We start from the raw sequence: 26,507 nt of genomic DNA, 5'->3' as shown, positions 1-26,507 counted from the left end.
GGTTACATTGGTGTTAAAGAAAGGAACTATGGAGTCCTGCACCGCTTAACTTTAAAAACACCTTCATATTAAAGACAACTTGCTAATAAACGTGATAATATGATGAAGTCTCTTTAAAATTCAAAAAAGTATAATTAATCAACATGCGGGACCTTTTCATCTTCGTACATATTATATCAGTGCACTGAGAATATTATTAATTTATAAACAATTATTTCACCAACCCTGACAACGTGACCTAAAAGTCAGTTGTTCCGTGCATTCATTGGGTGGCCTGGGTTCCTGTTATACATGAACAACGTCATAGTTTGTTAAGTCATACACAGAAGAAGGTTGTGTACAGTGCTAACCCATAAGGCATGCATTTCAAGGTCCTCAAATGTGATAACAAAGAAAAAGGAGAGTAAGTGAAATACAATTATTGTCTAGGATCACACAATTTGCTAGAGTGCAGAAGCCAGGATTAGTCCCAGGATTTCTGGTTAAACATCGTGCATTTCAGGCACTAGATGTATATGCTTCCCTTCCCCTACACCCACCTTACCGCCAATCCGGCCCTAGCCCCTTGCTCGACCGCCACCCGCTGGCATCAATACGGCCCTAGGTCACATTACTGACCAAACGTTTTGGCCCAGGGAAAATATTTGTGAGTACCCCCTAGTTTAGTACCATGCATGCAATCATAACTATAACAAATGCCACCCTCGCCCCCACGCGGACTACTGTACAACACTCCACAATGAAGACATGTAGGGCCTTTGGGACACTGCTCAGGCTGGAGATCTGAAAAAAGGGTTACATTTGTCATTCCCACATTAATCTGATGTCGAGGGATGTATGGAACTGTTTACATCACACTTCTTCGAGCTGCAAGAAAGTGTGCAGTAACTGTATGCCGCAATCCCAGCGGAATGACAGCACAGCACTGTGCAAAGACCAAGTCAACATGTCTAAAAGAGCAGCAGGTTTAGAACACGGACATGGACTGCTACTACATAGGGATGCAGGGTTCTCTAGAGAGGCGTGTATCAGTTTCATAAATTATTAAGGCAGTTGCCCCAGTCCTGAGGACACAGATGTTGTTCCAGATCCTTGGTGTCTAATTGTTGAATCCACGCGACGTGGCCTTGGCTGAAAGTTGGGGTTCATGGAACTACGCAATGTTTGGAATGTTGTTCTTGACTAACAAGAAATTCTATTTTGGTACCTTCACACTTCAGGTATGACGAGGAGAGAGGGGGCTGTCAGGCTTCGCAACCAATCAAACTTTAAAATCCTGGACTTTCTTCGTGATGGCCATGTTTTGGCTCCCACAATCTGTAAGGACTAGACTACAAGCATAGACGGCCCTGCTGCACATTACAGGGGCCTCATTTCAATCTCACAAGACAGTCATCTTTTGTGAGGAAGGATGTGCTCACTGGCAAATAAATCTGATTAAATGCCCGGTGGAAATGTTTGCGCGTGCACCATTTCTGGTCATTCTGCCCAATGGCAAATGTGTCATGTTGCTATGCTTTTTCCGGTTTTTGCAGCAACATACCACCAAGTATGAGGACACTCATGTTAAACTGTTCTCATGTACACTTCACTAATACAGCCGTAAAACTAGTTCTGCAGCTGTGGTTAAGGACAAGGGTAAGATTGTCATAGAAAGATCACTGAGGAAGCGAAGGAGGCCAGTGAGGTTTGAGAGGGATAGGAGTTTGAAGCATTGCCATTATGGTATTGTAGAATGGAGGTGTTGGTGTAAGAAGGGAAGCAGACGTGATGTTGCCCCAGCGTTCCTGAATCTTCAGTTGTTTCTAATAAAGAAACTTTAATAGCATCAGACTTGCAAAGCATGGGCCAACTGGGTGGGGCTTGGTGGGTAGTGGGGAGTCTAAGGTGTTGATTCAGTGCTCAATACTCTTGAAGTGCATGCCACATCCGATGGCATCTTTATTGATAGCGTTGGTATAGTACCTGGCTTTGGTTGTTGTGAGGAGTTGTCTGCTTGTTGCTAGGAGGATTTCAGTAGCACAGCGTCACAGAGGGGTCTGCTTTTCTCCCATTTTCTTTCCTGCCTGCGGATGGAGCGTTTGCGGTCTGTGAGGCCTTTGGAGCACCATTGTGCAGAGGGGTCTGCTTTCACTTGCATGTTTTATTTGAAGCATGGATGTGAAATACGATTTTCCAGACAAGTGTTGAAATCGTCGTCTTTGTTGGAACGTCAAGAAGCGAAGTTGGAAGGGTGAGCGTTTCGTTGAGCTTTAGGTTGTGCATCGAGAAGTATTTAAAGAATCTGAAGACTTCCTATTCTCCTTTTGGGTTAACCTCACTGTGTTTGCAGGATGCTGAGCAGTGTGACGTGGAAAGGAAGGTGGTTTGCCCAGTCCAGAAACATGGGGTGCGTTCACAAGACAGTGTTTTGTTTTTCAATGCTTCAACTATCCGACAGGTTGAAATTGTTGACAATCATGTTGTGGGTGACAGATGGATGAGGTGGTGAGCGCAGATAATTTGCTGATGAAATTCCTGTTCTGTTCCAGAAGCCTGTAGATGTTGAAGGTGGCAGAGTGAGTTACAGACAGTTGGAAGTGTCAAGTGAGCTGTCCACTGCCATTGGATGATGCTTGCCTGTGGTTTAAAGCCAGAAGGAATCATGGGTGATGGCTAGGCTGTCAGTAGTGCACACTACCTAGAAAAGATCTCTTATATAAGATATGTTTTAAGAGGTACTCCAATACTGGTAAGACTACACAAAAACAAACTGTTTTGGAAGTACATTCCAAAAAACATGTCTAAGAGGAAAAGACACTCACTATAACAGATTAAATAATCTATCCTGGCTTTTGCAATGTGGCTTTTTGTGGAGCATCGCACACTGAGTAGTTACTGCTCACCTACCACACACACCGTGGAGCACCGCTCACCAAGTAAATTGTGGAATTAAGATGGTGAAAAAACATCTGGTGTGCTGCAAGGGGACCCTGACATTGCTGTCCTTTCCAAAGTCTACCAACTAGAAGGGTTACGGTTAAGTTCTTGTCTTGGCACCCCTCAATATCAGCTGAAGCCACATCAGAAATGCAAGAGCCACAGATGGCATAAAAGAAGGATAGGGTCGGTAGTCGTGAGGTGAGCCATGCCAGAAGATATGCAAGACCAGTGTCAGGACATATCTAATTCAAGCAATCCTGCTTGGTGAAACTATGATTGAGTGTGTGTGGCTTGGAAACCCACACCAGACCTCTAAAGCTATTTCGTGGCCTTTTGTCCCTTCATCTCCTTCTTAATTTGTCACATCACCAACAAAATTGTTTATTAGCCACTCATCCATACATCACGAAATACCAACAATAGTTGTTATTCCAGTTTTTCGTGCGGTTCATCCAATCACATGTTTTATCAAACAAGGAGTCCAGGGTCACAGAGTTTGCTAGACAAGTTATTTACATTCTGTGATGCTCTTTCAGGTGAAAATTCCATCTAACCGCAGGTTCTTTACCTTGGAATACTCCCTAAGTGTCAGGCGGGATCCGGGAAACTTTTGCATAGTGGTGCTCCAGCGCACTAGTAGGTGGAGTTGTGCAGCTTCACACAACGTCCCCGAAGGGACTGAGCAGAGCTAGATACAAGAGGCAGACCTGCACACTAATGCCAATTTCTTATCTTCTACCCCTTTCTCTGCACTCACTCTGAGCGCAATAAAATGCTGGTAACAGTGTGCTAAATACTAACTTGGGATATTTTTAAATGTTTAAGAGAGGCCATTCCACACAATAGAAGGTAGGTGAGAAATCTGCAGTGAGATAGAATAACCACCAGTAGCATCTTTATTGAATATAAGTAACGTATTCTTCTGGTGGATACTTCGAACTGCAGATTCCTTAAATTAGATTAGGTACCAAGGTAGGACCTCTCCAAAGACAAGGGTGTGTGGGATGGGGCCAGACCAAATGCCTCTTACTGAGAAAGGCAGGTCTTGCTAAGTGGCAGCCTGATTGGAGGGCCGATGGTTCTGCCCAGAATGTTCGGTTACCACACTACTGGTACAATCCAGAGCCACTAGGATGATTTGGGCCCGGTAGTTCTGGATTATTTTCAGAACAAGGGGCAGGAGAGGTAAGGATGGGAAGGGGGACAGGAGTCACATGCTCCATTTCAGCCAGAATGCATCTTCTAGCGTGTGTTCTTGTAAAAATCAATGTGCAAAACGTTCGACATTGCACGTTTGACATTGCACGTTCGACTGTGGCGAAACATCTAGTTGGAGTTCTTAACACTGTTGAAGACCCCCACCGCCATCTCTGGATGTAGACACCACTAATGAACAAGTGGGCAAAAAAATGCAAATTTGGCAAGGATATCTTTATTGAAAAAAGTTATGATGGCTTAAGGAAGTCCTCAACCAAATACCAAACATGCACTGGTAACGCCAATAGGTCTCACCCATGGGTGAGCTATTGGCTTTGTCAGCTGAGTGGGGATTGTGAAGGGGAGAGAGGCTTGGGGTAGTGTAGGTAAGGGAGGCTTGGGGTCGTTGACGGGAGGGTCGGGGTGGAAAGGAGGACTGTAAAAAAAAATGCTATGACATTGTCAGAGCTGTTAATGTCCTATTGCTTTTTTTTTGTAAAGGTAAAAAACGATTGAAGTGCAGGGGAGGGAGGGAGCACCAGCTTCATTGCTCTTGGGCCAAGTTTGTGCTTTGTAAAATAAAAATAAAATGATGAATATTCTTTGCTATAACAGAGTTTAGTTACCAACATCCTTTCAAAAGGTGCTGTGTTAATACAACAGTCAGCCTGCGGTGCAAAATACCTAATCAGATCAAGGCTTTACTGAAGAAGGGCCGTTAGTGCAGCACCGTTGCTTTCCCTTCTAGGTATCAAAAATAAGCAAACACAAACAGAGCCAATTGGAATTACATTTTGGATTAGCCAATCTGAGACCGTCTTGCATTGAATTTTCAGATGTTTTCGTGCCCTTGGGTTACCAGTACGATCTACTCTTTTGCTAACCATTCAAGCAAACTCCTACTAGTGTCCACTCTCACGTTCTGTATGCTGAAGAGACAAAGCTCCCAGCTCACTCAAGTGCGGACTCAACGCTCGGTGTAAAAAGGGCTATTCTAGTGGTGCCTTCTATGTACAACTCCAGCTTCTTGTCTCGCACACCCTAAGCACAGTGCAGTTAATATTTAGAAAAACCTAGAAGTCAAGTGGTTTAGAGCCTACTGAACACAGAAGGCACAGTAGTGGAGTTTAGAAATGGCTACCAGTTCCTTGCCACCTTTGTGCCGATATTTTTGTTTCACCCTTGTAGACCAATGCTACCAAACACTTTCCATCTTCTTTTAGCGTTATGGTTTTAAAACTGCAACATCTTTGCTAGATATAGCCATTCTTTCAGTGACATAACTATACGGCATAATACTCTGTGTGTCTTGTCCTTCTATTTGATATTAAGATTTACTAAGAACAATTTTAAAATCTAAGATCTCTCAATGTTTTATTTATTGCAAATTAGAATTAAAAATTTGAATTGTTTTACATGGTTTTTCATTTTTGCAACAGTCTGCAAAAGTAGGCTTGTGAATTCAGAAGCCCATTAATTTACTCTGCATTGCTGCAGTGTTACAGGCAGTTCACTAAATGCTAATCTCCATTTTATTTTTAGCAAACCATTAGTCTCTCACTGGGAATGTGGGAGTGATTGTCAGAACTGGCAAAGAACTGCTATTAGAGCAAACTGCTAGAGCAGGTGTTTGGTGGGAATCTCTCCCCCGCCCCCTGACCCGGTCAATTAGCATGTTGCTGCTTATACATGCTAAAGTGTGGGACTAAAATTATCATAAAATATTCGATAATAATTGCTTTTTTTGACTAGGTTTCTTTTATGGCCATGCAATCTTACTTTTACTTTGATAAAAGCATCATTCCTCTTCATTGTTAATGATGCTACGTGTGTGGTGATCTCGAGTGTGGAGGGTTGAGATAGAAAAACAAGAGTGGGTTTCAGAGCAAGTATGTCATTCACACAATTAGACATTGTTAGTTTCATAGGACTCACTTTATTGTATCGCTGAATAGAAAGTAGCTCCTCTGAATAGAATTCTCAGTAGGTGCGATGGGAGCCTTCTCAACAGACAATACCCAATTTGTAGTCCTCTCTTCCTTCCCACATTTCTTCAAACCTATGTTGCAAAGGTGGGGAGGGGGTCTTTTGTTGTGTGTGTTTCTACACTGTTAAAGATTTAGTGCATTGAAAAAATAAAGATCTGCAGGTCAAAAAGTTGAGAGAATATTCTGCTGCTGGAAGAAAAGTGGACACCTTTTATCAGTCAGGACTGGTTTCCCTTAAGAGACTACAGTGTGAAATATCTTAATCTAGACTCCTTTAGACAGCGCTTCATCTAGGGGTGCTGTCCTTAGCACAAAGCTTCAAAAAGGAGCACAAAATGGTTGGGAGGGATTAATACACACAATCAATACAAGTCGGGGTTGGTTAATTCCCAAACTAATGGAAAGCAATTCTACAATTAATTTAGCACATTACTATACAATGATCACAAAACAGGTCATCATCATGATTACTAATTTTATTTATAGTAAACTGTACTTCACAGCTGATAGCACTATTTTTAACAAATCACATTCTATGTTATATCAAATGTACATATATACAATTATCTGCAATCACTGGAAAAACCTATATCTACAGAACAATTTCGAAATCGCAAACAGCATAAATATGTCACATAAATCAGGAAATAAGTGCTTAAAACAATTCCATTTTCACCCCACAAAAATAAGAATCATGGGCAGTGTCCCCCTATTCAATCAGGAGGTCCACTGACAGGAAGTCGTGTACAAACACAATTGGTTCACGAAAAATATATGAACCTAACTTCAAACTTGTGTTTAACCAAACTAATACTCAGGTACACAGTATCCACAAACTCCTCTTGTCGAGAATCAACTGTCGACGCGGACGCGTTTCGGCCTCCAGGAATCTTGGCCTCCTCAGGACAAGGGTGAATATGCAACTACTATTTCCACCAAAAAATTATTCTCCAACGGCTGTCCAGAGCACACTCAATCTGGGCCATGCTTAATCATCAAGTCATTATTTCACGCGTGGCAAGCTAGAGATGCGGGCCACCCTCCTCTTCAAATGCTTCTTAATCAATACGCTTTTCCTTTAATAATTACGAACAGCTACAGGGTCGCCAGCAATCCACGGTAGAAGTCTTCTGAGTAGTCCTTAGCACAAAGGCCATGATCACTGCCTATCTACCAACAACAAGTAGCAATGGGCCACAAAAAGAATAAATCTAACTGTGTATCTGAAAGGGCGTAACCTAAAAGATAGAGGTACAACAGCGAAATCAAACCTAGGGTACTTTCTCAAGGAGAAAAAATGTTCCCATCAGATTTCCGACCTGTACCACCCTGCATCATTTGGGATCCTTCAACATGAAGGTAAGTGGTTGTACCCTTGGAGGATTTGGCGACACCTCAGCCTAATCTCTCGAGTACATCATGATGCAAGTGTGGTGTGTATCAATATCAGTTGGTGATCTGACTAGCAGTGCTCAAAAGGTGAAAAAAATAAGTGACTGGTGTGAAACCTTATAAAATCGGGTAAAGAAGAGGTAATAAGTATTTTAATAGGTACCTATTCATTCCCAAATCTAAAAACAGTGCAAAAGTAGTGTAAACAAATAACTACTAAAGTAGATGTTGGGTCGACATGTTTCTGCAGTTACAACGGGGCCAGGAGGTCTCCTACTGCTTCTTCAGGACCATGATTTATGCTACTGCTAGGTGAAAACAAAATTAGTGAAACAAAAACTTTTTTGATATCACCTGAAATTCTCCTATTTCGTAGGGAAAAAGTTGCCCCACCTCACCTGGCCACAGCGCAGGTAAAAAGGAGCACCGCTCTGTCCGTCGGTACCCCGGACGTCCTTCTGGGCTGTCTGTGGGGATCACTGCCTGCCATTCAGCAGTGGAATGCTTTGGGAATCCTGGCCCAATCCTAATAGCATTCCCATAATCTATCCTGCCCTCTTCTCTTCATTATGTCGTCAGTCCTGAAGGGGACTGAGCATTGCATTGTAGTAACCACATTTCCCAGAGCGGTTTGTAAGGGCTAACTGCAATATGGATGATTCCCGATAGTTGGAGACAGCTACTCCCTCTGCTCATTTCCCATCCATCTTTTCAGGTCAACCTTGCTTTGTTCAAAGCAACTCGTATACTACCTGGGTTGCCTCCCCACAAGCCGGCTTGTAAGCAGAAGATGCTAGCCAAAGGACCTCTTCATGCTCCCTTGGGCAGTCTCACACCCCGATATGTTCCTACTCCCTTACGAATTCCTGTATTCCAATGAGGGCTCAACGCTGACCAATGGCAGTCGATGTCATGAAGGTGATAGAGAAGCCTGCGTCTTTCTCTGGCAGAAGGTATTACTTAAATATACTTCGTTTCTTAAGACCAAAACAAAAAGTGAACAAGAAAGTTCCAACACTCAAAATAATTACTTGAAATTATAATGCCATAACAATACAGCAATGTACTAATAGGAGGTCATCACTTGTTTAGGCAAAAATGGCTGATGCAATTTACTCCACATGGCACCCAATACATCATACGACGTCTGTCCCAGAAACTGATGCCCACCCCTTTCAAATGACGGTGAAGCGGCTTGTACATTTTTCTCCTCCTGCCGATGTGCCTCTGTGAGCCTGGAGTAGAAGACGGCCATAATGTCAGAAGGAGCAGCCTAGGTGGAGTGACTGGACAAAGATCGGAACCTTGATCATGGAGTGGACGGTTGCAGATTTTTACTGTATGGGTTGCTAGCACAACAACGCTAAAGAGTGAGCTGCCCGGGGATGGCGCAGAGTGACGTGGCAAGGCTCCCTGCCCAGTCTACTGGACTGAACATGGAGAGATGGCTGCGGCCTTTGTGCCTTCGTAGCCCCCAACCACCCCTGAGACTTTACAGCTGGCTGTTGGATGAAGGGAAGGCAGGCGAGAGGCAGGGCTCAGGCATTGCTGCAAGCCAACTGCAATGGGATGAGATGGCCACAAACAGGGTTTAATTAGTGTAGGCCTGGCTGGACCAACAGCCAGTGCTTAAGAGCTTCAGACCATAAAGACAGAAGACTAAAGGATAGAAGTAGATCACCCATGTAAAAGACTTAAAGTAAGTGCGCTGCAGCACAATTCCCATAAACATTTAAACCTAATGTAACATTGCATCATTTGCAATATTACATAGAGAACACACAAAGGAAAATAAACACAGCCTTCACTGTCTCATAATTAAATGTTCCCAAAAGAAGGGATTATGTTACTTACCCAGTAATCATCTGTTCGTGGCATGTAGTGCTGTGGATTTACATACTCTGCATACTCCTGCCATCAAGCTTTGGGTTCAGAGTTGTACAAGTTGTTTTTCTTCAAAGAATTGCTAAGACTGACACGGTAGAGTGACTCCTCCTCTCAGTGATACTGCGCATGGCTACTGAATGCTTTGTTAGATTGTTTTCCCGCAAGAGGGTGAAAAAGGAGTGTAACGAATAGGTAAGAAATAGAGTTGTCCAGGCTGATTTGTGAATGTATGATTAAAATGCACTAAACCGTAATGGCAACAGCCACAATCATCCAGGGATGATGGTGGGCGATTGTGAATCTACAGCACTGCATGCCACAAACAGATGCTTACAAGTAACATAAACCATTCAATGACATATGTGGCTGTAGATACACATGCTCTGCATCAACTGTAAAGCAGCCCCTCCTTAAAAGCGGTGGCTAGCGTGTGGGCTTTGCAGTTGTTTGAAACAAAGTATGTAGCACTGCCACTCTACATTGGCTTGTTGGTGCACTAAAACGTCCAGGCAATCACTGTCACAGCCTCAATCCAGGAAAGACCTCAAGACCTGGCTCTTCGACCCAACCACAGAACCTTAGACAGACCAGCAGATCCCCTTCCCTTCCCCCCCCTCCCCAAGCCCCTTAAGAGCGTTACGGGTGAGTAGTCGTCCTATTCAAGCCACCCAATTGATTGGTAGCAGCAGCAATGGATTAGGCATCCAGTCAACAGCTAAATAGTGCGTGGAGGATGCGGCCCCACTTCCTCCTCTAGCAAGCAGGCAGGTCCTGTGGGACTCCCAGTCCACTGGTGGCAGAAGCAATGGATTAGGAACAATAAATCCTTGTACAACAGAGTGTTTAACAAAATATAATGTGTGTTCACGCAGAAGGTTTTCATGGCAGTAAAGAACGAATTACTTACCTTCGGTAACGATGCATCTGTAAGAGACCTTAGAATTCCCCCCAGGTGTCAGATTGGATCCACAGAATTTTTCTTCAGCAATACCCCTGCACGTCAGTAGGTGGTGGCGGTCGAAACAGCGTCTAAGTAGGCACCAGGATGACGTCGCGGTGCCTACTTAGACGCCGCCCCTGCATGCTGACGTCAGTTCTGACACGGCTTTCCACGCCAGAAACGCAGAGCCATGAAAGACACTAACCACTGGTGTGCTACAACTAGGGCCCTCTGAAAGAGTCCCTATCTCTAGAAGTCAGTTCGCAGAACGGGAAGGATGGATGAGGCAATAAGGAATCTATAACTAATATATGTCTCTTACAGATACATCGTTACCGAAGGTAAGTAACTTGTTCATCTGAAAGAGATTATTAGTTAAAGATTCCTTACCTTAGAATAGATACCCCAGCAATACCATCCAAGGTGGAGGGTCTGCGAACCAAGTTCACACCACAAACTCCTGGAGGACAGAACGGGCAGAGTAGCCACCCTCCAGACTTGACTATCCAGGTAGTAATGTCTGGTGAACATGTGCTTAGAAGCCCACGTGGCCCCCTGGCAGATATCGATGAGCGGAACTCCATGCGACAAAGCAGTGGTTGCCGCCGTAGCTCTAGTGGAATGTTCTTGCAGCCTCACTGGAGGTTCCTTTTTAGCAAAAGCGTAACAAGTTACTACATGTGTAACGATATATCTGTAAGAGACATTAGTTAGTGATAGATTCCTTACCTTAGAATATTCCCAGGCATCAGACTGGATACGGAAAGCTTTGCGAGCAGTACCTCTGCGCAGCAGTAGGTGGCACTGAGATGACGTCACAGAGACTACTTAGGTGCCACCCCTGCGCACTGACGTCAGTTCTGCACACAACTTTCCGCGCCAGGTACGCAGAGCCATGCCAAAAACTGCCCACTGATGCCAAGAAACTAGGGCCCTGAAAGGGATGTCCTTAGCCATAGAAATCAGGTCGCAGCACAGCGAGTATGGGTGGGGTGGTAAGGAATCTATCTCTAACTAATGTCTCTTGCAGATATATCGTTACACAAGTAGTAACTTGTGCATCTGAAAGAGACACGTTAGTGATAGATTCCTTACCTTAGAATAGATACCCCAGCAATACCAACCCCGCTGGTGGGTCCGCGAACAAGATTACACCAGAAAGTCACGGAGCACAGAACAGCCAAAGAAGCAGTCCCTCTGGACTTGACTGTCAAGGCAGTAATGCTTGGTAAACGTGTGCAGCGAGGTCCACGTAGCTGCCTGACAAATGTCCTTCAAGGGAACCCGGCTTCCCAAGGTAGTAGTGGCTGCCGTTGCCCTGGTGGAATGGGCACACAGCCCCACATGAGGCTCCTTCTTAGCCAACAAGTAACAGGCTTTGATGTAGAAAAACGACCCACCGAGATGGTCCGTTTGTGCACGGCTCGACCCTTTTTGGCACCCACGCAGCCAACGAAGAGCTGGTCATCCACCCGGAACTGTTGTGTGGGTTTCAGATAGAATAAGAGCACACGTTTTGGGTCCAGACGGTGGAGCCTCTCTTCCTGTTACGAAGGAAGCAGAAAGAAGGTGGGCAAAGTGATGGTCTGCCCAATGTGGAAGGGCGTGACAACCTTTGGCAGGAAAGCAGGACGGGTCCGGATGAACAGGAAGGAAAGGGAGTTTGGAAGACAGAGAATGGAGCTCACGCATGCTCCTGGCAGAGGTGATAGCCACCAGAAAAGCAGTCTTGCGAGTAAGAAGACGCAAAGGACAGTTATGAAGGGGCTCGAAAGGAGCGCACATCAGAAATGTCAAGACAAGGTTTAAGTCCCATTGAGGCATGATGAACGGCACAGGAGGAAGTGTGCGTAATGCCCTTCAGAAAATGGTTAACAACCAGGGACTTAAAAAGAGAAGGATGATCAGGAAGCCGTAGAACGGCGGAGATGGCAGAAAGATATCCTTTGATAGTGCCCAGAGCAGAGCCCTGCTGGGATAAGGAAAGAAGGAACAGAAGAACTTCAGAAAGAGGGGCACAACGGGGATCCACAGACTTAGCTGTGCACCATGCCACAAACTTGTTCCACCTGCAGGCGTATACCCTTTTCGTGGAGGGTCACCTGGCTGCCAGAAAGACATCACAGACTTCGGGAGGAAGATTGAAAGCGGTCAACTGTGGCCGCTCAATCTCCACACATGGAGGAATAGGCAGGACAGGTTCGGGTGGAGGACCGTCCCCTGCTGCTATTACAGAAGATCCTCCCGAAGAGGCAGACGGATCGGGGGATCGATCGCCATGTTGAGTAGCTCGGGATACCAGTATCTTCGTGTCCAATCTGGAACCACAAAAATTACTTGGGCTCGGTTGCGCCGAATATTCTTCAGCACTCTGGGCAGAAGTGGTATAGGCGGAAAGGCATACAATTGACCGCAACTCCACTGGAGACGCAAAGCGTCGCCGAGCAAGTGCCGCCTTGGAAATGCCAACATGCAGAACTGATGACATTGAGCGTTCTCTTCGGTGGTGAATAGATCTAATCGCCGCCTCTCCCAAGTGGACTCCCCATCCCAGGAGGGACGTATCCGTCACCACTGTGTGCTCCGGTTGGGGAAGGGAGAGGGATCTGCCATTGACCCAATCGCGATTCGTGAGCCACGACTGCAAGTGTCGTGCAGTGCCCTCCGAGATCTGGACGTGATAGGACAGGTTGCCCTAATGCTGCACCCACTGGACCTTCAGGTCCCACTGCAGAGCCCGCATATGCCATCTGGCATGTTGCACTAGCAGCATGCCATCAGGCCCAGGAGCCAGAGGGTCATCCTGACTGAAACCCAGGATAGAGGCTGAATGATCGGAATCATAGCCTGAATCTCCCAGACTCGCTGCTCGGGAGGATAACCCCGAAACTGTGTCGAATCCAGAACCGCTCTGATAAAAGGGAGCGTCTGAGAGGGACTCTGGTGCGACTTCAGCACATTGATGGAGAACCCCAGCGAATGCAGGAGGTCGGCCGTATTCTGAAGGTGGGTGACGACTACCTGGGGAGAGTCCGCCTTCAACAACCAGCCGTCAAGGTAGGGGGAAGACTGACACCCCTGATATGCGCAGGTGAGCTGCCACCACCGCCATCACTTCTGTGAACATCCGAGGGGCACTGGTAAAGCCGAAGGGGAGCACGGCAAACTGAAAATGCTCCTAGTCTACCGTGCCGGTGGGCCGGCAGGACAGGAATGTGAAAATATGCATCCCGCAAGTCCAATGCTACCATCCAGTCTCCAGGGTCGAGGGCAGCCAAGACCTGAGCCAGTCAACATCTTGAACTTCTCCTTCCGGAGAAAGCGATTTACGTCCCTGAGGCCCAAGATGGGGCGCAAGCCCCCATTGTCCTTTTTGGGGACCAGAAAGTGGGAGTAACAACCATGTTTGCTTCCAGCCCAGGAACGTGCTTGATGGCCCCCTTGGCTAAGAGGGCCATAGCTTCCTGCTGGAGAAGCGCAAAGTGATCCCCGACATGCGGTGGAACAGAGGTGGCATGGCTGGGGGGGGGGGGCAGGGTTGAACGGGAGGGAATAGCCCCTGCTGACTAGCTGCAGCACCCACTTGCCAGAAGTGACAGAACACCAATGGGGAAGGTGATGACCAATCCTGCCACCCACTGGCGTAGTGTGCAACCCGAATCTCAGACTAGAAGGCTTCAAGGTGGACGTCGCGGATGTGTACTGAGCCTCACGCCAGCCCCAGAGCCACTTCGGCAGCCTCCGCGTCTACGGGCATGCCGATTCTGGTTCTGCACAGGCTTTTGACTGAACTAGTTGGCCGGGGCGCCTCTTCCATGGCCACAAAAGGAATGCAAAGTAGACGTGGCCGGGCGCAAGGACTTGGCCGTAGCACGAGTGTCCTTAAAACGCTCAAGCGCACTGTTTGCTTTCTCACCAAACAGGCGAGTGCCATCAAAGGGCATGTCCATGAGCGAGCTCTGGACGTCCAGGGAGAACCAGGTGGATCTCAACCAGGCGTGGCGATGAAGCGCCACAGTCATGGAAATTGCCCTACCGAGGAAGTCCACGGTGTCCAAGCCACAACGAATGGCGAACCTTAGCCACGTCCTTATCCTCAGCCACAGTCTGAGACAGCAAAGGCTGGACCTCCTCCAGACACTGAGGTAACACCTGAGCAACGGTATCCCACACTGCGTGGGAGTAGCGGCCCAACAGACAAGCGGTATTCACCGAACGCAGCCCCAGGCTGGCCGAACAGAACCGCTTTTTTAACTGCTCCAGGTTCTTAGAGTCCTTAAACGGCGGAGCCGTGGGAACGGCACTCTGGAACCTCGAAGCCTGAATGACCAGACTCTCGGGCATAGGGTCAGTGGTCAGAAAAGCAGGGTCAGCCGGAGGATGATGCCTGGCGACTTTCTTATCCACAGGGGTCCCTGTGGCCGGTCGCGACCAAGTGCCCAACAAGGGCAGCAGTGGCTCCGAAGAAGTGGACGCCGACTGGAGCACCTCCGTGAGATTAGTCTTGAGGGCAACCGTGGAGAGATCGAGGTTAAGGACCTCAGCTGCCCGACAGAGCACCACCATGTACGAGGCACCTTCCTCCATAGTGGGAGGGGGGATGGGGGGCAAACCCCGGGCCAGAGGAGAGGTCAAGCCCACCGGCCTTCTCGAAGGCGTCCACCCAGTCCTGCTCAGAGTCACACTGACGAGCAAGAGGGTCCTTGGACCCCTCACAGTCATCCTCCACCTCCGCCGTATGTGGCGCAGACCGCGGTGGCGGGGCAGGGGTCGGGGAGGGAACAAACTGCACCGGGAACGGCGCCGGCCGAGGCCGAACTGGCGCCTTGTCCCAATTCGGATCCCAGGTGGGGACAAAACCGTCCGGGAACCGGGGCAGAGGCGGAACCAACGGCATCCACTGCGGCGCCGCAGGCAGAGCAGAGGGTGGCGCTGGGGCCGGAGCCGTCAGCGTGGGACCTCGTGGCGCCGTGGCCGGAGCCAGCGGCGCAGGATCCTGCAGTGCAGGGCGCCGGAGCTGGTTCCGCAGGAGGAGCAGACAGACCAGTAGGATCCTGACACAGGACCACGGGGCTCGGATGTGCACTGGCGGGAGCTTGAGGCCTAAACAGGCGGTCCATGCAGCAAGAAACTCTTTCACCTGTGCGGGAGTTGCAGACGGACCCAGGTAAGGCGGGTAGGCCACGGGACTCCCAGGCTCTGAAGGAGCCACAGGGGCAGAGCCCCTGTCTCCCTCGTCCACATCCAGGGAGCGACGGGGGGACGTCGGATAGCAACAACGCTTCTTGGCTTTTTTTTCTGTCGTCTCTTACCTGAATCAGAGGGAGAAGACTTGGATCCAGAAGAGCAGTGATGGTGGTCCCACGAGCACCGAACTTCAAGTAACTTCCGACACCGCTCCCTCAAGGCCTTCGAGGCCATGGTTCGACAGTCCACAGGACCGGGAGTCGTGGTCGCGGTTGCGCTCCAGGCAGTAGAGACAGAGGTCATGGGGATCCGCCACCGACACATTGCGACAGCAGGCCCTGCAGGTCTTAAAACTAGGCATCCCTACTCGCACCAGCGAAGGTCAACAAGAGACAAAAGTCTCAAAAAAGATAGTCAAAAAGTGACTACGGTACGTGCTCTAACCGGATCTGCGCTTACTTGGGCGGAAAAAGAAAGAACTGACAGCGGGCAGGGCTGATGCCCTAAGTCTCTGTGACGTCATCTCAGCGCATAAGACGCCAGCGATGAACGCAGATCCGCATGACGCCACCTACTGCCGCGCAAAGGTACTGTTAGCAAGGCGTTCCGGATCCAGTCTGATGCCTGGGGCTATTCTAAGGTAGGTAAAGGAATCTATCACTAACGTGTCTCTTTCAGATTCTCTATACAAATGACTATCCTTTAAGAGATGGTAAACTTTTGTTCAGCGCAACCTTTTTTGACACCCACATAGCCAACTAAGAGTTGATTGTCCACCCGGAAATCCTTTTGCGGCCAAGGTAGAAAGGCAGCGCACGTTTTGGGTCCAGACGGTGGAGTCTCTCCTCCTCCTTGGAAGGGTGCGGAGGCGGGAAAAAGGTGGGCAGATTAGTAGCCTGTCAGATGTGAAAAGGAGTAACAACTTTAGGCAGGAACGAGGGCATTGTTCGAAGCACCACTTTGTCCGAATGGACTGAGAAGAAAGGGGGCTTAGAAGAAAGAGCCTGAAGCTCACTCACCCTGCGAGCAGAGATGATAGCAACGAGAAAGGCAGTCTTAAGAGTGAGAAGCCTGAGAGGACAATTGTGAAGAGGCTCGAAGGGAGCGACCACAAGGTAAGTCAAAACAAGGTTCAAGTCCCACTGAGGAATTATGAAAGGAAAAGGAGGAAAGACGATTAATGCCTTTAAAAAATCTACTTACAATAGGGTACTTGAACAGAGAGGGCTGATCTGGTAGCCGAAGAAAAGCAAAAATGGCTGCCAGGTAGCCTTTAAGAGTGCCCAGAGCAGAGCCCTGCTGTGCCAAAGAAAGAAGGAACAAAAGAACCTCAGAAACAGGGGGCAGAAAGGGGATCCACACCCTTTGCTGTGCACCATGCCACAAAGTTGTTCCATCGACAGGCGTCTACCGTCTTAGTGGAGGGATGCCTGGCTGCCCAGATGACATTACAGACTTCGGGAGAGAACGTCAAATGCGGTTAACTGATGCCGCTCAATCTCCGCGCAAGGAGGTAGAGGCTGGACAGGTTTAGGTGAAGGGCCGTCCCCTGCTGCTGCAACAGAGGATAATCCCGAAGGGGCAGTCTGATCGGAGGATCGATGGCCATGGTCAGGACCTCGGGGTATGAAACTCTTCATGCCCAGTCCGGAGCCACAAGAATGACTTGGGGCACAATCATCGCGCTTGATCTTCTACAGCACTCGGGCAGAAGTGGTACAGGCGGAAACAAGTACAGGAGGCCGCAGCACCAATCGCGACGAAAAGCGTCGCCGAGTGAGTGCTGCCTTGGAAATTCCAAAGCACAGAACAGCAGACATTGCCCATTCTCTTCGGTGACGAACAGATCTAACTAAGGCCTCCCCACTGCTAAAAGAGACCTTGTACCACCTCCAAACGAAGACGCCATTCGTGATTCACCATGCACCGGCGTAGGAGTTTGCCCGGCCTGGCACTCAGTGAACCTGCCAGGTGTTGAACCACCAGGGTAATGCCCTGATCTTCTATTCCTGTCCAAAGGCAAAGAGCCTCTTGACAAAGGATACAGGACCCTACCCCGCCTTGCTTGTTGCAGTACCACATGGCGGTGCTGTTGTCTGTGAACACCTGCATTGCCTTCCCCTTGAGGGAGGGAAGGAATGCCTGGAGCTCCAATAGGTTGATATGGAGACCGGACTCCACCGCATACCAGACTCCTCTCCCAGGAGGTCGCCCCATCCCAGACGTGATGCATCGGTCACCACGTGAGGTCTGGTTGGGGAAAAGAGAGGGATCTGCCTCTGACCCAATCCTGGTTCATCAACCACCACTGCAGTTGTCCCGCAGTTCCCTCAGAACTGCGCCCACCGAAACTTCAGGTCCCACTGCAGAGCTGGCATATGGCATCTGGCATGAACCACCAGCAGGATGCAGGAGGCAATGAAGCGCAGCAGCCTCGGGGTCATTCTCAGTGAAATCCAGGATAGAAGCTGAAACATCAGTATCATATACTGAATATCCCGGACTCGCTGCACGGGAGTATAGGCCCCAAAACTGAACTGTGTCCAGAACAGCTCCGATGAAAGGAAGCACCTAAGAGGGAGTCAGGTGTGACTTCAGCACTTTGATAGTGAACTCTAGCGAATGCAGGAGGTCTGCCAGTCTGGAGTTGGGAGAAGACAGCATGCGGTGAGCCCGCCTTCAACAGCCAGTCGCCGAGATAGGGGAAGACTGGAACCCCTGATCTGTGCAGATGAGCTGCGACCACCGCCTTCACTTTCGTGCAGGTCGAAGAGGAGCATGGTGAACTGAAAATGGTCGTGGCCTACCATGAACCGTAGGTAAATGTAAATGTAAATGTACAGGAATTTTATATAGCGCAAATCACCAAGCGGTTTCTAAGCGCTTGCTTAGGGAACCCGTCCTGGTATTCCCCTGTGAGATAACCCCGGCAGGGTCTCTGCAAGGTGAAAGCCAGGCATCCCGCCGCGAGGGGCCGTTGTGGAGATTAAGCAAGCTATTGCCCAGAGTCGCAGAGTGTGAACCTGTGAATCGAGGTGGCACCGGAGCGAGAATTGTCGAGTCCATGGACATTTTAGGACTCAATACCCCGCCGAGCCGGGAATTGAACCCTGGTCCCGGGCTGACCTCTGCTTCCAGGTCTGCCTCCTCTAACCAGTGAGCCACACTAACACGTAATGCCTGTGGGCTGGCAGGATGGGGATGTGAAAATAGGCGTCCTGAAAGTCCAACGTCACCATCCAGTCTCCGGCGTCGAGGGCAGATAGGACCTGAGTCAAGGTTAGCATTTTGAGCTTCTCCTTCCGGAGGAAGCGGTTAAGAGCCCTGAGATCTAAGATAGGACAATGGCTTTTGTCCTTCTTGGGCACCAGAAAGAGGCGAGAATAGCAAACATGAGCTACTTCTCGCGCTCTCAATAGCTCCCTTGGCCAAGAGAGCTGAGGCTTTGTGGCGGAGAAGCGCAAATGATCCTCCGACATGCGATCAAAAGACTGTGGCATGGAGGGAGGGGTAGTCTCAAAGGGGAGGGAGTAGCCCCTTCGGACAATCGACAAAACCCACCTGCCTGACGTGATGGATTGCCAGTGGGGGAGGTGATGGCGAATCCTGCCACGAAAGGGACAAAAGGCACTGTGGGGGACAGGGAGGCCACAGCAAGGCCTAAGGATCTGGCCTTAGCCCAAGAATCCTTAAAACGCTTGAGCGTCGAGTTTGCCTTGTCACCAAAAAGGCGAAGGCCATTGAAGGGCATGTCCAGCAAGGTTGCCTGAACATCCCCCAAAAAAGCAGACATCCTCAACCAGGGATAGCACCAAAGGGCTACTGACGTGGCAATCGTTCAGCCTAGAGAGTCAGTGGTATCCAGTCCACAGCGGATTGTGAATTAAGCTGCATCTCTCCCATCTGCCACTGCCTGGGAGAGAATGGCCCGGGCCTCTTCCGGACACTGAGGCAGCACCTGCGCAACCGGATCCCAGACTGTATGGGTATAGCGATCCAGGAGGCATGCGGTAATCACGGACCGCAGCACCCAGCTGGAGGAAGAGAACATACGCTTCCCAAGATGATCCAGCTTCTTGGATTCCCTATCCTGGGGTGCAGAAGGGAATGCACCCTTGGGAGAAGAGGCTTGGACCACCAAGCTCTCGTGGGAAGGGTGTTTGGAGAGGAAAATGGGATCACCCGGAGCCGGGCGGTGGTGGCGGGCAATCGCCCATTCCACAGGAGCCCCTGTGCTGGGCTTGGACCAAGTGCCCAGAAGGACGTCCGTGAGGGCCACATTAAAGGGCAAGAGGAATTCATAGAAAGTTGCCACCGGTTGCAGCACCTCTGTCAAGAGATTAGCCCCGACTGCCACTGTAGGGAGTTCTAGGGCCAAGGCCTCAGCTGCCCTACGCACCACCACTGCATATGACGCTCCCTCCTCGGAGGCCACGGTAGGGAGAGAAAGTTTGCCACGGTCTGGTGAGGTATCCAGATAACTGGCGTCACCCAATTCCTCTTTCCAGTCCAGCTCCAGGCCCGGATCCATGGGGACCCTCAGGCACCAGGGCAAGGTCGACGGCATCGAAGGCCCAGGGGCCCGAAGGCGCACCAGCGTGGGACGTGCGGAGTCGTCCCTGAATCAGGCACCAGAGACAGCCTTAGAGCGATGATGCTCCGCTTCCCACATCGTGCCAGATGACTGACTGACTGACTGATGGTGAAGAGTGACAGTGCTTCTTCGCCTTCTTCTTGTGCTTCGACTTACCTAAAAAGTGCGAAGACTTGGATGAGGTGTGGTCGCTCCGCGATCGGTCTCGAGACCTTCCCCTCAAGCGAGACCGGGTGCGATACGTTGGAGACTGCTGGGCCAACAAATGCTTTCGGAACTGCTCCCGCAAAGACTTCAGATTTATTGCCAGACAGTGGGAGCACGGCTTTGGGTCGTGGTCTCACTCCAGGAACCAGAGGCACACTAGGTGTGGATCCGTTACGGACATCAGCTTGTGACAGAAAAGTCCCATGGCTTAAATCCAGTTTGACAATGTGACATCCCTCACACACCAGGAGTCGAAGGCTCGGAAAAAGACATTGACAAAAGTCAAAAAAAGTTTAGTCAAAAAATGACTAAGGGGCAATCTCTCTCTGGATCTGCGCTAGGCTGGCGCGGAAAAAGAAAGGACTGACGTCAGCGCGCCGGGGCGGCGTCTAAGTAGGCACGGCAACGTCATCCTGGAGACCGCAACATTGACGATGGGCACGGAGTCGACCAAGGCCACCTACCAACATGCAGAGGTATTGCTGAAGAAAAATTCTCCGGATCCAGTCTGACACCAGGGGGTAATTCTAAGGTAAGGCATCCATAACTAATAGCCTCATTCAGAGTAACAGATGCCGGGTTTATGTATAAGCAAAGGTCTTGAAATAAAAGCAGCATACATTTAGCATTATTCTAAAACAGTATTAAACCCAGTGCATAGTAAATATGAAAATGATGTTGACTCAAGAGAGAATAGGATTAAAAGTGCTAACATATTTAGGAGTGTTAATATCAAAGATTAAGAATTTATTCAGAAAAGATTCTCGTTACGGAGATTTCATGCTTCTGCACGTTAAATCTATGGCTAGTGGTTCACCCAGTTATTCATTTTAGTCTTTGTCTTCAGGCACATATGGTTTCGCTTTCTTCATTATAAAGGGAGAACAACAATCCAGAAAGCATAGGACGAAGAGGTACCAACTTAGGTTATGTTGTCACAGAGTTGACTTCATGGCAGATTCCAATAGCTCAAGAAAACTCAGATCAAGATGCAGGCACTACCGAACAGCTCAACACTGAACATTTATGACTTAGACACTGAATGCAAGTGCAAAATGGACAATTCTTTGCACAAAAATAAACATTTTAAGTTAAAGGCTTACAACACAATAAAGGCCAACATTTCACTAAACAGAACAAATCTTAATACTGAAACTGCAACTTGGTAGCTGGTATCTGTAGTTGACATTTGGTCTACTGGCACTCTGGGAACTTTTAGGTACATGCATCATCGTTGCCGTTTGAGATTCCTTAATTGCGAAAATTAAGGAATCGCAATTAAGGAATCGCAAACGGCAATGCATTAAAAAAAAAAAACGCAATTTTTTTAGCGATTCCTTATTTTTCCTTAATTGGGATTCACAAATTGCGAATCGCAATTAAGGAATCCTTTCCCATTGATTCCTATGGGCCAAAAGGCCCATAGGAATGAATGGGAAGACAATCTCAATTTGCGATTCGCAATTAGCTAATCGCAAATTGAGATTGCGATTTCAAGGGTGCAGGGGTGTCCAAAGGACACCCTGTTGCACCCCTGAAATCAATCTATGCACATATGTTGTGCACACACATGCCCTAAGGGCATGTGTGTGCACAACATGACAGTTTGCAAAAAGCAATTAAATGCATTTTTTTGTATTTTCGCAAATTACCATGAGGTCCTACCTCATGGTAATTTTTTCCCTCCTAATTGCGAATTCGCAATTGTTAAAGGTGTCATGCATTGCATTTAAGGAATCGCAAATTGCGATTCCTTAAATGCAATCGCATTTTTAGAAATCGCAAAAAATAGCGAGTTCTTGTATTTTTGTTTGATGCATCCCAAATAGTGATTTAGGAATCGCAAACGGACGATTTTAGCGCTTCGCACCGTTTGCGATTCCTAAATCGCTTGATGCATGTGGCTGTTTATTCCGTGTTGTAGGAGCAGATATAGTAATCTTTCAATGAAAACCAATGAATGCCACATTCCTGGACCAGGCGGTGCCCTAAATATTTCTTGAGTAGCCACATGTTAGAAAAGAAACCGACATTACGAAGAAAAAATTTATCACTAACTAATATGAAAGCAGGGCTAGCACACAATTCCCAATGCAAGTTCCCCTGTAAAATGAATCTGTATTGATGACTGTAGTGAAGCAGGAAACAACCTCACTGCCAGAGCGTGAAGTATCAGGTGCTATGGCGGTTCAATTGGAACGTTCAGAAAAAAATTTATGTGATGTTATTGCATACTTTTAAGACTTCTCTAACTTGGCAGGGCACGATAACTTAGTAATTTAGCGATTATATTCCGTGTTTGTTATTTTTACCAAAATTTGCCTTTAGAACATCATTTGAAATCTACGACTTAATTTGCTCTCACCTCAATTTTTTCTTTCGCCAATGCTTTGCCTGCTTACCCCCTTCACCCTCTGTTTTTGCCTTTTACTCTTCTGTAACAATTCAATGATCTTGTAGACCATTAAGTACCTGAAGGAAGAATTTCACCAGGGGGACTACCTATTGATTATTGGACAATCAACAGGAACACCATGCAGTCTTTTATTGGCACAAATGCATGTGGACCACAGCAGGTTAATGATCAGGGCTGGCTGATTGGTTTCGTATTTGTGACTGTACAGAATCACACGTTAGGGAAACATTTGCTGTTCCACTAAAGTAAGTCAACATGGCAAAATGGTGACCCTGTGACTAGTTACACATATGTTCCTGGAAACATTGCCCAACTGTTATCCAGTTTCTCTTTAATGTGATACTCTCTGACAAACAACCACTCCAATGTTAAAAAAACTGAAGATTGTGCAGCCAATTAAACAGCTATGAAAGCAATTGTTTAAATACAGTTGATTCTCTGAAAATTCACGGGCCACACCCACACATGTATGCCAGAAAAACTGCTAAAGTAACCATAAACTAACTTGAGAGGGGATAGAGGGGAAAGGGATACTTTACAAATAGTGAAAAAACTCGTTTAATCACTGCACGACTGATACCATTTCAGAATGAAGTTATAAAAGCTGGGGTTTGCACATATTTCTGTGATCATCTTCTGAAATACACACAGATCTCAATACTCTTTATTCTCTCTAAAGGGGTCAGCAGTCTTAAGAGTGGTCGCATTACTAACTAAATTAGATATCCTGTGTCAGATCAATGCTTGAGAACCTCTCTAGGCACTCTAATGCATTTTTACGTCACAATCTTACATATTTGAGCAGCGATGTTGAAATAAACTGAGACTACTCTCTAAATTCAGAATTTGCTCAAGTCTTACTTTCTACACGAATCTTTATCATCAGGTTTCACTCAGTTTACAGAACCGAGAACATCACTGCCATTAGCACAAATTATCTATTTCGAGAATGGTGACCCAGATTGTTCGGCTTGGGTATTTTAGGACTGGTCTGCATCATCTAACATCACGGGTTTCATTTTCTTTTTAGTTTGTCTCATGTCCAGTCTAACCGGTTTCATTCTTCGATATTTTAACTGTTATCGTTTTCTGTGTTTAAGATGAATATTTCACCACTTCCAAAGTTTTACCTGTTTGAAGATTTAGACAGGAGTCATCCTAGATCTTGTACAATGGTTGTCTTTCTCTGCAAACTCCTCAAAGTCTCATGCGTGGCCTTTCATATTTATACGCTTGTTGTAACCGTACTCGGTGCTCGCCGACGTCTGAGGGTAGGCTGCAGATTTCTTCACATCTGTTATGAAGACAAGTGTCAAGAAGAAAAACAGCAATATGTTAAAGAAAAGCTAAGCTCGTGGCTCGGTGTTTGATTAGTTTCAAATACTCTGCAAAAGACTTCAATACTTAAGAGCAAAACAAGTGTAAGAAACCGAGAGTCTGGATTCAATTAGGTAATTAAGTCCTCTTGAGCTTTAAAAGGTCCTAATAGCAGTAGTTTTATTCACGTGTCCCAAGACCATGAACAATGCGTACATTCAAAACTGGCGCAAGGTTTAGATCATAAGTCGGATGCACCAACTAAAGGAGGCATATCTTTTATTACAAAGAGAGCATTTACGATCTGCTAAGTGCAACATATATATTTTACACAATCATTTTTAGTCCTGGACGTAGAAAGCACAGTGTTAATATTATTAAATCTGTGTAACTTTTTCATTAAGAAACCTATTTATTTTTATAGCAATGGTATCACTTTAAAATAAGGTGTTAAAATAGCTAAACTACAATACGACAGAATATGTTGCATAATGTGAATTTAACCACAGTATCTGCTCCCAAATTTGCCTTGTCACATAATTTGCCTAGCAGCATAATTAGCAAATCTGCCACATGCTTTTATACTCCACTGCCACATTTACAGTCGGTCTGTTTAACCCAGTTTGGAAATATTAATTACAATTTGCCTGAATTCAAGGTAGTGCTTAACAAACGACAGCCACATTATTGGCTGGAACTCCTGTCATTCACAACTACCTCACACCCGGGGCATCCAGAAGCAACAGCCTGCAGAACAGGCATAGCAAAGCCAACATGTCTTGCCTACGTGATATCTATTGGCTTTTTTTGTCATGGAGTGGACGCGTCGCCAGCCAGAGGGGCGCGTCGCCAGCCAGAGGGGCGCGTCGCCAGCCAGAGGGGCGCGTCGCCAGCCGGAATAGCACTGAATGGAGTAGCATCGAGTGGTTTTATGTGGAGTGGCACTGCACGGAGTGGCATGGTACTGAGTAGTGTGGCATGGAGGGGCAATGAGAGGATGGGCCCTAAGCAGAGTGGCATGGAAAATTTCATGAGTTGCCACTGAATTGCATATATAGCCTCTTGCTATATAAATACAATATATTATCAATGATCACAGAGCGAGCAGCGGACAATACTAATTAACATGAATCAGTTTGAGCTTGGTCCATGCTTCACAGAAGGAAAAAGGAAGTGATGCCCGGACCGTTCTGGCCGATTAGGAGACAGAAAAAAAGAACAACTATGATGCCAACAAATGATAAGCAATGGGTAGGTTCCAAGTCCTTTATAATAAACAATACCCCTCGCAGACCGCGCAAGCGCTGTTAGCAGTCAAAACCTAAAGAACGAGTTACTTATCTTCAGTAATGCTGTATCTTGTAGAGACAGGATCTAGCTGCAGATTACTTACTTAAGAAGCTTCCCCAGGTGCCAGACTCGATCTAGAAACTTTTCCCCACAGTACGTCTGCGCGCCGCGAGGGTCCCAAGCGACTCTGCAGCGAGGTTGTCCCCCGGATACGACATCAGCAGAGTCCATATAACTCCTGCACTGACGTCAGTTTCTTCCATGAATATTGTCCGTGTTCAAAACATGAAGCCACATGGAGAAACTGCCTATTGGAACAGTGTGCCAAAATCACCTACATCATGTGACATATATACCTATTGAAGCCAAATTTCAGCGGTAAACAGCCACCTAATGCAGGAGGCCGAAAAGGTCTCAGGGTAGAAACAGAAATGTCCCCGTAATCCTCCAACAAGATAGACATAATTTCCAACAATACAACATACTCAGAAGGAAGAATATCCAGTTCTCAATAAGGATAGGACCTGCAACACAACAAGGATATTTGCAATGAGGAGAAGGAGAGAAAACATTTTGCAGTGCGGGATGATGGGAGGGGCGTAAGGAATCTGCTGCTAGATCCGGTCTCTTCCAGATACAGCGTAACTGAAAGTAAGTAACTTGTTCATCTGATAAAAACATATAACCGTAGGTTCCTTACTTAAGAATCAGATACCGAAGTCATACCATCCCAGGAGGAAGGACTGCAAACTGAGATTACAAAAGAATGCACATGTAGAATAAACCCGGTCTTTAAGACACACAGACCGGAGGGAAAGTGAGACCGAGGAAAAAAGATCACTCACTCCCAGCATATTTTAGGGCAAATGCTGGATAGTGGTACAAGGTACATGTCAAAATGTTCGTACAGAAATATTTTGGCAGCTTGGATTTACGAGTCTATGTTTCGCGTTCTACATTGATTATGCAAGTTCTTGTTTTTTAAATGAAACCAAGAATCCTCATTCTGTGACCAAAGCTACATTGTCAAGCCCTTCTAGACTTTCTGGCTGGCCCTGAGTTTTCCCTTCGTGATCTCAATATAGAGTCCACTTCATGTGCTTGGCAGGATTTTGTTCATCCCATAAACAGCACTACTATTCTCTGCTGGTCTGTAGGTGTGCATGTGCA

The 26,507-nt window shown here is 47.2% G+C and overlaps 1 protein-coding gene across 3 annotated transcripts in view; it reads right to left on the bottom strand.

Moving 5' to 3' along the window:
- The window catches only part of SIPA1L1 (signal induced proliferation associated 1 like 1), a 681,304-nt gene that overhangs the window by 386,120 nt on the left and 268,677 nt on the right, over positions 1-26,507 (bottom strand). For all 3 annotated transcript variants that reach the window (XM_078659472.1, XM_078659473.1, XM_078659474.1), the window contains exon 3: positions 23,861-24,024. The gene's annotated coding sequence lies outside the window, so the exon portion shown is untranslated. The remainder of the gene's footprint in view (positions 1-23,860; positions 24,025-26,507) is intronic.

The sequence above is a fragment of the Lissotriton helveticus genome, chromosome 9, assembly GCF_964261635.1.
Source record: "Lissotriton helveticus chromosome 9, aLisHel1.1, whole genome shotgun sequence".
NCBI classification, from domain to species: Eukaryota; Metazoa; Chordata; class Amphibia; order Caudata; family Salamandridae; genus Lissotriton; species Lissotriton helveticus.
Note: the sequence above shows the minus strand (reverse complement) of the source record. Positions and strands in the feature narration are given on the sequence as shown.